The sequence below is a fragment of the Stylophora pistillata genome, chromosome 1 (assembly GCF_964205215.1).
Source record: "Stylophora pistillata chromosome 1, jaStyPist1.2, whole genome shotgun sequence".
Lineage (NCBI taxonomy): Eukaryota > Metazoa > Cnidaria > Anthozoa > Scleractinia > Pocilloporidae > Stylophora > Stylophora pistillata.
The window spans coordinates 4,515,001-4,526,717 of record NC_142519.1 but is presented as its reverse complement, the minus strand read 5'-3'; the positions used below and the strand labels follow the sequence as shown (position 1 = coordinate 4,526,717).

The 11,717-nt window shown below is 40.3% G+C and overlaps 1 long non-coding RNA gene and 2 pseudogenes across 2 annotated transcripts in view; 2 read left to right on the top strand and 1 right to left on the bottom strand.

The window, feature by feature from the left end:
* Positions 1-11,717, top strand: part of LOC148740922 (uncharacterized) — a 178,860-nt gene that overhangs the window by 44,361 nt on the left and 122,782 nt on the right. The gene's annotated exons all lie outside the window — the stretch shown is intronic.
* LOC148740930 (fibroblast growth factor receptor 1-like) overlaps positions 582-11,717 on the bottom strand; it is a 13,375-nt pseudogene continuing 2,239 nt past the window's right edge. The window contains exons 2-12 of the transcript XR_015999218.1: positions 7,717-8,013; positions 7,231-7,388; positions 6,181-6,637; positions 5,816-5,923; positions 4,736-4,917; positions 4,391-4,513; positions 3,914-3,984; positions 3,384-3,424; positions 2,970-3,069; positions 2,481-2,581; positions 582-2,087 (exon numbers count right to left, since the gene is read on the bottom strand). The product of XR_015999218.1 is annotated as a fibroblast growth factor receptor 1-like (transcript). The remainder of the gene's footprint in view (positions 2,088-2,480; positions 2,582-2,969; positions 3,070-3,383; positions 3,425-3,913; positions 3,985-4,390; positions 4,514-4,735; positions 4,918-5,815; positions 5,924-6,180; positions 6,638-7,230; positions 7,389-7,716; positions 8,014-11,717) is intronic.
* On the top strand, positions 9,280-10,646 carry LOC148740931 (uncharacterized; annotated as a pseudogene).

Here is an 11,717-nt window from a genome sequence, read left to right as displayed (position 1 = left end):
GCTTCGAGAAAAAAATTAAGCTTCGAGAAACAGCCAATGTGTTTACCATCCCTCAAATGTTTCGAATCAAGGTCACTCCATTTTAGGAGACCTTTTCTGAAAACAACCATGCAGACGTTAAAATAATTCTGATTTCCGTTCCAAATTTTTCTTTCTGCTGGCTTTAACAGATGCACTCGGGATGAAAACAAAACGGTTAGCTGTTGTGTATTGTTCGGTCTTTTGTGTCGGCTCTTGTGAACCGGTACACGAGGACAGAACCAGTATTTCGGTAATCATCAACCCATACCGTCAAATCTTCGACCGAAACTTTGGTTTCTAGCCTCTTAAAGATATTTAGGACTCGGTAGAGTGCCTCAACAGCTTTCAGCGACGGCTTTGTTTGAACCCGTTCAAACTAAGCCGGAAAGGTTGTGTTACTAAGATAAAAGATCAAAACTCATTGCATTTGGACACCAAAGAAGAATGTTGATGGGTTCAGTTTCAGAAAATTTAACTTATGGTTTTTAACTTAACTTATGTATTTGATCAAAATTCAACAAGAATTAAAAAAAATTGAGAAGTCACAAACGGCAGTGCAATTCACGTACAAAACATTTTATCTATTTTATTGAAAAGGACATAAAACATCAACATGAAACAATTATGTTTCTTTTGTTTGTCGCAATAATGGCCCATCCTCTTGTAGTGATTGATGATTTTCGTAGTGATTGATGCTTTTGTTGCGTAGTGATGAGGCTCAGCAAGCCTTTCCCAGAGGACATGTTAATGATTTGACTAATTAACTTGTGAGTGAGTTGGCCCTCATTATAAGCGCTTCGGTGCAAGTGTCTCTTCGTCCTCGGGAAAATATGGAGACCTGGGCAACGTGAGCCGGTGACAAGTTTGCTGGGGTCTCACACTCACAATTAGTGCCAGACCCTCGGCAAACCTCTTCCTGTAAATAAACTTAAACACTTGCCAACCGCAAATAAAGTCGAGTTTTATTGTTATTCTGGCTGTGATATGATCAGATGGTTTTTCTTTTTTTTTTTTTTTTCCCTTTAGCTTCATTTACGTGTTGATATAATAATTATTACTTGGGAAAGTTGTTGAGAGTAATATATTTGTTACCATGTTACATGCTGAAGATTATTTCTTTCTTCCGTCGAGTGTCACACACTTCTCTCGTAAGTGGTTGTGTTTCCTCACTTCTCACTCTCTGTAGCTCTGATTTGAAGTTAAGGTTTCATTTGCAAGTCATGGTCTTTCAAAAGTTCTATCTTTTATTTAATAAATAAAGAAGCATGGACTGTACTCTCTTCTGTTATAAAGCACGCAGGAAGCGGCTTGAGCAGGATAGAAGTGTAGTTTTCGTGCGAGCGAAGAAAATTATTAAGGAGGAGTTGCTAAAAAGCCAGGCTAGATGAGTGCTTAGATTTTTCTTAGCAAAGCCAATCCACTCTAAGCCAGTCTATTTACGTGATAGCAATTTTTTCTCTTAACCAATTCAGCGTCGAAAGTAAGACAGGAGGGACCGTCTATCCTTTACTGCGATTTGCACTATCTATTGTGAAGAAAACGTGTGAAACCTTCACTTAAAAGGAAACAAATTGAATCTAATTCTTTTGAGCGTGGTCGGCACCTGGGTCAAATACGATTAGTGGTCCCAATCGAAAACAGCACTTAACAATTTATCAGAATCTATTAGAGACTTTAAAGATTACAGAAACTTTGTAAGACCTTCAAGGAATTTTTTTATGTAATAGAGTACAGAGTGATTTGTTAGTTTTACTGTAATTACTATTCTGTTAATTCTACTTCTACTTTTAGTTGCACATTGCGTAATTTGTGAATAACTTAATTTGATCTATTTTAATTGTAATTGATGTATTTTAACAGGGAAGAGCCATCTAATAAATCTGTTAATAAACCATTATTATTATTATTATTATTATTATTATTATTATACGTTAGGCCTTATACCTATATGCATGCACGTATTCGATATATCGCGATTTTCTTCCTATTACTAATAAAATAAAATGAGGGTTTTGCTCTAGCATCAGGGCGTCATCGTTTTCCTCTGTGATATTCATATATGTCCTCTGAAATAAATCATTGGAATTAAGAGTCAGCCATTAATAATTCCGTCACAAAAATATTAATAAGGAGAGAAACAATGGCCTTACATGAATCAAACAAAAGTAATGAATGAAGTTAGAAACAAGCACAAGAAGGGAGAGTTCTACTGATGCCGACAGAAGGACGGAAAGACAAGCAAGCGGATGGATGACTATGTTTACGAAAGGATGACTGTATTCATGGCATGAGATGGAAATTTACCAGAAGAACTGACAGGGTGACAAAGGCGTTCATGAAAGGGTATATTGAATCATCGATCAAAAAAAATCTGAAGGAGGAAGAGGACAGATAAGGTTTTAAGAAAGGCGATACTGAAGGGAAGAAATGGAAATCTTGTAAATACGACCATTAATTACCTTCACTTCTCGCAAAAAAATTCTTCAGCTGTTGGGCGATCTGTGAAAAGGCTGGTCTCATCATAGGATTTTCTTTCCAACAAGAACTCATTAGCTCATATCTAAAAAATTAATGCAGTATTAGTTAACGTTTTCTTGAAGCTGGCAATGTCAACATCTGGATCGACCGTATCAAACGTGGAAAGAGGTACAAAGGGGGATTTTGAACTCATGACAATGATCATTGGAAAGATCACTGATTTGCTGAGTGTGACATTTGATATGCAAAAAATTTTTAAATCATGACGACTCATTCCATGCATCGTTTCGATTTTCAACGAGAGGAAGAGTGTGTCAAAGGATCTTGCAAGACTTGTCTCGAAGAGTAAAACGCTTTTCAATTATTTTTAAAATACGGCAAATTAACTTTTCATTGTTTGAAGTCCTCTACAAAATTATCAATCATTCAATTCATTTTCTATCGGCATTATGCAATACTTTAAAGCTTACAGTTCTTCCGAGCACTGATCGGGACGAGGCATCCGGTATCCTGTAGCCAGTCGACTCGCCAAGGCAATTGGTGATGAGATGTCAGGGTATGGCAACTCACCTGTTTGGTTGAAAGAAGATCATCATGATTTAAATAATTCGGTTGTAGAGACAAGGATCTAAGACAATGAGTATTTCAGCAGAAACTTTAAGGAAAAAATACAAATACAAAATGAAGCGCAGCTCGGGGACAAAAATAATGTAGTTTCATTTCGTCTGACTGGTAATACGCATTTTTTTAAATGAAGATGCTCGTGTCTATGTAGTTAGCTTGACAGGGAAGCCTTCCTAACTTTGGGCTGCTTTATGGATTGGAAGGCGAGTACATGACTTCCAGTTCATAGGGTGTGGCACATAATATCACACGACACTTACCGTAAGTGGCAATTTCCCATAAGACAATACCAAATGACCACCTGCAAATAAGCATCAATGCTTTAATAACTTAAATAAGTTAGGGGAAGAAGCTGATGACCTTCTGGTTAAGAGGAGTAGCACTGACTTGATTAAAGATCAAGTCTCGTAGTATTCTTTAAGGTTCAATGAATATTTGCATCGCTTAAGACTTCGCTGAGTCTTTCCTGTCGGACCTGGCCTCTGATATAAATTTCAATCAACCCATATGAACATAAGATTGTCCATTTGAAAGAAGAAATTACTTAGGTCATGCTAATTTTTCATGGTGTGTCAATAAATTTAAATAGGTAAACATACACCATGCATGGACATGGAGACGAGCGAATAACGTAAAATGAAGCCCAGATGTAACCATAGTAATGCTTTGAGGAATATAGCGGAGCCGGCGGGCAGATGACGTTTTTGGAGATCCTTTCTGCTGACCAACACCTCCGGCTGTAAGTCAAGAGACAGCTATCTGACAGTATTAAAATACAAAATGAACTTACACATCGCTCATGGTTGTAAAATGCAGATCTCGCAGAGATTCTAAAGACGACCATCTCCACGAAACCTTGCCCTGATGAAAAGACAGATTCATGTGAGCAAGGTCCTGTTTGTAGTAGAGTCAAGGCCATATCAGAATGGGAAGAGGCTGACTCATGCAACGGAATGATGCATTCAGTACGTTTATGCGATTTCTTTTTCAACGTTAAGATATGTAACATTTTCTAATTATTTTTCATTACCAGTAAAATCCAAGGGGGTGGTTATCCTGACCGTTATTATAGTTATCATCATTATTGTTGTCATTATTATCAGCACAAATATTAACCATAATTAATTAAGTAAACGTAATACACAGCCCTTTGCGAGGGAATTAATTCAATGTGTTCGATTATACTATGGAAGACCATCAATGAAAATGCATTTCAGTTCGTTGATTTTTTGCTTGGTCGTTGAAAGTGATTGCAAAGCGTACTTACGTTGGAGGTTATGGTGTATATACCAGCATCAGATATGTCTCTGGCCAATCCAAAATCTCCAACTTTAGCCACCAAGTTGGCATCAACTAAAATATTCCTCGCTGCCAGATCGCGATGAACGAACTGTGAGAGAAGACAATTTATAAATCTTTAGCTTAGCAGACACTCACGAATGACTAAGTAGTGGCTTATACCAAAGTGCAAAAGAACCCCAACGTGCCCTTCATAACCTCGAGCTGCCAGCGTTATATTTAGAGCTGTTTATAATCACTTGAGAGCAGTCATCGGTTATGGAAGGTAAACAAAGTTACCTTAACATTTCTACGCACTGTCAACGGGTTTTACCTTTCTCTCTTCTAAGTGCTGCATTCCCGCGGCAATCTGAAATGCAATTGTAACCAGCTGCCGGTCATTAAGCTTACAGCAGACGTTATGACAATTGTTGTTTTCCCCTGGAGCCCTCTTGGCCTTTAAAATATTTTCCAGACTGCCACCATGAATCAACTCAGTGACCACAAGAACGTTTCCTAGTGAAAGAAGATCAAACACCAGCAGAAAAGTTAACAAGAGAAAGTAATTGAGAAATATTTGCCCCTGGAGTTGATCAAAAGGTGATTTCGTCGGTAAAAATAAGTTAAGTTGGTGCCAAAAAAACGAAGAAACAAATTCCATATGAATCCCCCAGAACTTAGCCTAGCATCAAATGGTTTCCGATCAAGAAGCACAGATTTTTGGCATAACACATACATACATACATACATACATACATACATACGTACATACATACATTAGTTGACCACTCCCCATGGGGGCTTTTCAGGGCCAATTCCCACCCATTCCTAATAAGGTTGAGATTGGAAGTCAGCAGTATCAGGCGCCTCTGGCAGCCGCTTCAGTCCATGTAACGATCTCACCTTATAACCCACCCATCCCACCCCAGGGGAGGACATCCATCACACAGTAATCTCGTGCGTGGGAAATTAATGTCTCCTACCCCTAGCCCTGCGGGAGACGAGACTGCCATTTATTCGTCCCTATCCGATAAGACTAGAATATCTAAGCATTTCGTGATAGAAAGGTAGCATAGGTAGCATATTCTTCTCAATTATTTTGAGACCTTAAGTGTTGGTCCGGCCGGGGCTCGAACCCTCGACCTCCCGCACAGCAGTCCAGTGCTCTGTCCATTGAGCTAACCCTCAAGGGATAGAGCATAGGACTGTTTTGCGGGAGGTACTAATGGAGCACTAAGACAGAGTGGATAAAACACTAAGTTTAGAATGGATAGAGCACTAAGTCTACTAGTTCTTCTTTAATCTTAATATCAACACAAGCACCGTTCAAACTGATCTTACACTTGGATAAAACGTTACCTTATTGGTGAACCTGCCTATCTCTAATACGTTACTTGGTCGAAAAGTGACTTACCTTCCTCTATCCGCGTACCAATCAAAGTGACAATATTAGGATGTTTCCCAGCAAGCTTCAAGGTCCTTATCTCATTAAGCAGGGTTTCTTTGGCAATGGCACTAGGGTCTACAGTGGCACAGAGAAAAAAGCAAGGAGACCTCCTAAATTGCTTGGCTATTGTAAAATACATGATATGGAAAACAAAGCGAGGCGGCAAAGAGCGTTCAGAAGAGAGAGAAGCAGACTTAATGGGTGTTTTCAGCAAAGGGAAAAATGACGAAAAAGTAAGATGGCGCAAAGTTTCCAGGACGCAAAAATCAATTCAGTGGTAAACCACTGCACTTAGGAATTAATAATTTGACATTTTGATGTCGTGTACATACCTTTTAGCTTTTTAACAGCTACATCTGTCATGTTTCCGTCTTTCCCACCATAGCGACCTTTGTAGACGATTCCAAACTCGCCTTCTCCGAGTATTTCATCGAATACCTCAAGATTTTCCAAGTTTTCGCATCCTTCTTCGGTCTCTTGAGACGATATCGGTCGCTGATCGTCGACAACCAGGTCAACACATTTATCAGTTGTGAAAATGTCAGTACCAAACCTCTGACCCGAAACTAACCTATCTTGATCGCTTTCTTCTATACCTTCCATCGTATCATCCTGCTCGCTTCCGTCTGGAAGCCCTCTTTCCCTTACTCCATCCCCCACTAACGGGCGCCTTTCCTCGGGGTTCTTGATGGTCTGGGTATTGGGCGACCAGTCATTTTCAAGGTCCTCTATCCCGTTTGGTAAGTGCTTGCCTTTGTCTAAATACACCTCTGTCGCACGTTTTCTGTCCTGTCATTGAGTTATAATTGAAGACAAAAGGTAATTATGATAATGCATTTTTCCTTACGATGACCCTCAAATTTGACAAATTGAAGGTATGTAATTAAGAAATACAGCCCTTTTTCAGGCTGAACAGCTCCATAAACTCAGTGAAAATGCATGGTCGAGCACGGGTCCCTGAATCCTTCTGCATAAGTTGTTTTTAAGACCAAAGTGGAGGAAAGGATAATTTGGAGGAGAAAAGAACAAGTAGGGACAGAAATGGGCGTTTTACTTAGCCTTACTCTAAGCCTTAGCCGAACTAACGACAATCATTGTAAGCAACCTCACTTATGCTGGCACACGAAGGAATGTTAGGATTGACCAGCCATGAACCAGTTTCCACGGAAGGTACGTTTTTCGCGTGTCATCGATATTTGTTACTTTGTGAGGCGAGATACAGAGATTAGAAAAACTTTGCAAAGTTTTGATCATTGTTATTATCACTATTTTTATTATTACTATTATTATTATTATTATTATTATTATTATTATTAGCATTACTGTTATCAAACTCTTTTCCTTTCTTTATGGACGGGAATGTCGTGTGAAGTATTATTTACCTTTTTATCACGATTTCTACGCCGAATCCACACAAACCCAATGACTAAACAAATAATTGAAGCCACCAGAGTGCATGATACAGCGATTGTAGTAGTGTGAGATGCTGAATTTTCTGGCTTTCCATTCTCGGAGGCTACGGGAGTAAGTGCTGGACTAACTATGAAAAAAATAGAAGTTCCTCTCGAGTCCGTAGTCTTAGATTTAAGCGGTGAAATAAGAACAGTACTGATAATAATAACAAAAAACAATATAATAATGATCATGAATAATGGTAAAGTGGTAACGGTATAGTGTAATAAGTCAGAATTATGACTTGAGAAAGACTGAAAAAAAAATGAAGACAAAGCTGAGGACTAGGGAAGAAATGTAGAGGAGATAGAGGCATTTTAATACTAAACCTTTGAGATTTTGGTCCAAAAGTCAATTCCTTGCATTAACCTTCGTTAAGATCTTTACTTTTGCCTCTTTTTCCAAAAACATCTCACCTTTGCTTAATACAGCTACTCCTGATTGACTTCTCCCAAAGCTGTTATTTGCAATACACTGATACTTGCCATAATCTTCCATCTCTACTCCCGTTATAAAAAGCTGGCTGCGATTCGTTCGGTTGTCTTGAATAACACTTGCTTTGGAGTTGGACTGTAAAGGATATGAAGCATTGTCCTTTCTCCAAAGGATTGTTGGCCTCGGGAAGCCCCTAGCAGTGCAGCTAAAGGTAGCGTTGGAGCCGACCGAGACACTTTGGTTCTCTGGACCTTTAATAATCTCAGGTTTTTGGGCCACTGCAAGATAACAACGAAACCTTAGTTGATAATAGTAATATGAAATTTAAGATAAAAAAAAAGACTAAGAAGCAGAAGATAGAAGATGAAACAGGATTTTCAATCAGGGCCCTCGCAATTTTTCTCTAGAAGTCAATTCCTTGCATTAAACGCCTCTAAAATCCTCGATTTTTTTCTTTTATCAAAAAAATATCTGGCCAAGAGACTTTTTAAGACTAGTGACACGCGTCACGCAATTCAGTATGTTAAATAATCATCAGATTTCAGTCTTGTTACATAATCTTCGGGTTTAGTTCATGACAGTTTTAAAAAAAGAGTGAGCACGCGGTTGAAAGTAAAGCAGGTTTTTAGTTCGAGTGGAGAAGTAGTGTAACCGTTGTTGTTAAGGGAAAATTTTTGCTTTAAAGCGAAGCCCAAATCGTGTGATTTGTTTACCGTGTCTCATCGTAGCTACATTTTTTGGCGACCACGATGGGAGCAATCTGAAAAGCTAAATGTATGCTGCGTTGTGATGGATCATCTTGCCGCTCAAAATGTACGAGGCGCAAAATCCTGACACCGATAATGCTCTGGGAATTAAACAGACCGACAAACAGGACGATGAGCCAAAACTGGAAAAAGAGAAAGCATCTATCAAGCTAAAACGACAAAGGCGCTTACGAAAATCCGAGAAGACCAAAACTCGCCACCACACTGGAGAAGCGTTGCATTACCCCAAAGGATGCATATGCCGTCGAGAAAGATATTGAGCAGCTTTGGTCGCCTATGGAAGACACGCTAGATATTCTGGACGAGCTGTGTATTGTTTATCTGAATTGTGGACCAATCTAAAGAGCCAGTAAAATCTTAAAATGGCGAGATTAAGGCAGCTTGTTCGGCAGCATACTTGAAGCCATCCGAGGGTTTGGAGTTTCAGAGCCAGAATACGAAGATGCGAAAAAAATCTTGACGTCCAAGTTCGGCGGACAGCGGCGGCAACTGCAGGCCTAAATGGATCAGCTGGAGAAAATGCCCTAGTTGAGATGTAATGACGTTCAAGGATTTGAAAAAATTTTAGACTTGGTCAGAATAACTCTTGTTAAACCTAAGGCCGAGGGGCGCAATGGAGAACTAGGAGAAGGAACATTGCATAGTTTATTGGTGAAGAAACTCGCAGAGGCTCAGGTGCAAAGATACAGCCGTTGGCTAGCGGAAAAGGGCCAGGAGTGATCTGTTATAAGCTTAAAGGATTGGCTCAAAGACGAGGTGCAAATTCGAGTCGAAGCAATGGAGATGGCTCATGGCTTAGCTGTAAAAGAGAGAGCAGACGAATGGCAACCTTTAAACAGAAATTCCAAAAGACACAAGTCCCGAAACTTTCACGGAGGATCAGAACGGTTAAACCGAACCCGGAGACCGCCTGGCTCAGGCCAATTTTATCACAAGCCACCTTGTATGTGTTGCGACTCCCTGCATCATGGAGTATGGGCATGCACAGCATTCCTTCAAAAGAGTTACGAGGATCGATTGCAGCTGGCCAAGGACAAACGATTATGTTTCCGGTGCTTGTCTGGTGATCACCAGGAAAAAACCTGTACGAAGTCGCAAACATGCCAAATTGATGGTTGCCGCGGAAATCATCACCGTCTTCTACACCAAAGCTTGCCCGTCGTAGACAACCAGCGGAGAGTGTACAGCCAGTCGCAGAAAGTAACAGTTATCCCTCACTTGCTTCAGGGAAAAGGGACAGCCAATTTTGCACCATTGCCCGAGGGAGAGGACAGTCCCATCTCGCGAGCTATGACAACTCAAAACTCAAGACGCTTAAATGAAGCTTACTCATAGCGTACTATTCCAGTATCAGTTAAGGCACAAGGTAGAAAGATTAAAGTAAATGCAATCCTAGACGATGCCTCAAATGATTTGTTTTTGAATGAAAGAGTGGCTGGAGCTCTTGGGCTTATGGAGTCCTATCAAACCGTGAAAGTCCATGTGTTGAACAATTCCTAAGATATATCCCAAACCGTGCCGTTGAGGATAGAGATCGAAAGCGTTAATGGCCAGTTTAAAAGGGAGATCGAATTGAAGACTTACCCCTGCAGTGTGACCGGAAACTACCAAGTTGAAAATTGGGGAGCAAGCAGAAACAAGTGGCCTCACCTTGCCCAGTGTGATTTTGCGTCACCAGCGAAGGATGGCTTGGTGGACTTGCTGACAGGTGTTGATAACGCCGATTTACATTATTCTTTTTTTGATATCCGTGGAAAGGTGGGTGAACCGGTGGCTCGTTTGGGTCCACTTGGGTGGACTTGCGTTGGACCTCCGGATGGTAGAGTGAAGTCTGGAACAAGAACACACGCCATCCGAACACTGTTTACCCGGGACGTTGGGCTGACTAGTGTAACCAGAGGCTGTTGTGAATCGGATCAATCCATTAAGCGGTTCTGGGAGATTGAGAGTTATGGGACTGAACTACGTGATCGAATGGTGTGCTCCGAAGAAGAGAAAGTGGCCTTAGAGAAAGTCAGCCGCTCTGTCTGCTATAACAATGGAAGATACAATGTTGCCGTGCCATGGAAAAAACAGAGGCCCTCAGCTGCCCAACAATCGCCAAATAACAGAATCCCGTCTTCTGAGCACCGAGAAAAATCTGAAGAAGAAAGATTTTGTTGGAAAGGAGTAACAGAAGACTATTGAAACGTATGTGAAGAAAGGGTACCTTCGTAAAGTCCCAGAAACCGAAGCTCGACCCCCTGAAATTTGGTACCTACTGCACTTCCCGATTGTCAAGATGAGCAAGTCCACAACCAACATGACAACAACAACAACAACAACATTGACTTTATTTTTTTAAAATGAAAGAAATAAAGGCTTTTGTAGCCCGCAGTTAGCAAAGCTATTCTAGGCGGGCTACCTAAACAGACACTGTATAGGCTCACACACACACACACACACACGCACGCACACACACACACATGAGGATTGTCTTTGATTGTTCTGCAAGGTTCAATGAACTCTCTTTAAACGATATCATTCCTGCCGGGCCAAAGCTTCAGATAGAGTTGTTTGATGAGATAGAATAAATATATGAAGTTCATATATTTTGAACTGCGGTATTAGATACGTATGATGCACGATCCTCGCAGTAGATAGCGCTATCTATGCAATAGCGAAAATCAGACCTGAAAAAAATCAGGCCTGTACGGGACTCGAACCACTGACCACTGCGATACTAGTGCAGCGCTCTACCAATTGAGCTAACAAGCCAACTGGGAGCAAGCCGTTAAGTTGATTCGTAATAAACCCGTGAAAGTGATAAATGAGATAGAATAAATATATGAAGTTCATATATTTGAACTGCGGTATTAGATACGTATGATGCACGATCCTCACAGTAGATAGCGCTATTTATGCTAATACCGCGATTCAAAATATATGAACTTCATACATTTATTCTATCTCATTTATCACTTTCACGGGTTTATTACGAATCAACTTAACGGCCTGCTCCCAGTTGGCTTGTTAGCTCAATTGGACCCCTGCAAGATAACAACGTATACTAGTTGATGATAGCAATATGATGGAAATTAAGGTAAAAAAAAGGAAGCAGAAGAAGCAAGAAGAAGATGCAACAGGATATTCAAATCAAAGCCCATACGATTTTTCTCTAGAAGTCAAGTCATCGCAGCAATCGCCTTTAAAATTCTTAATTTTTTCCTTTTATC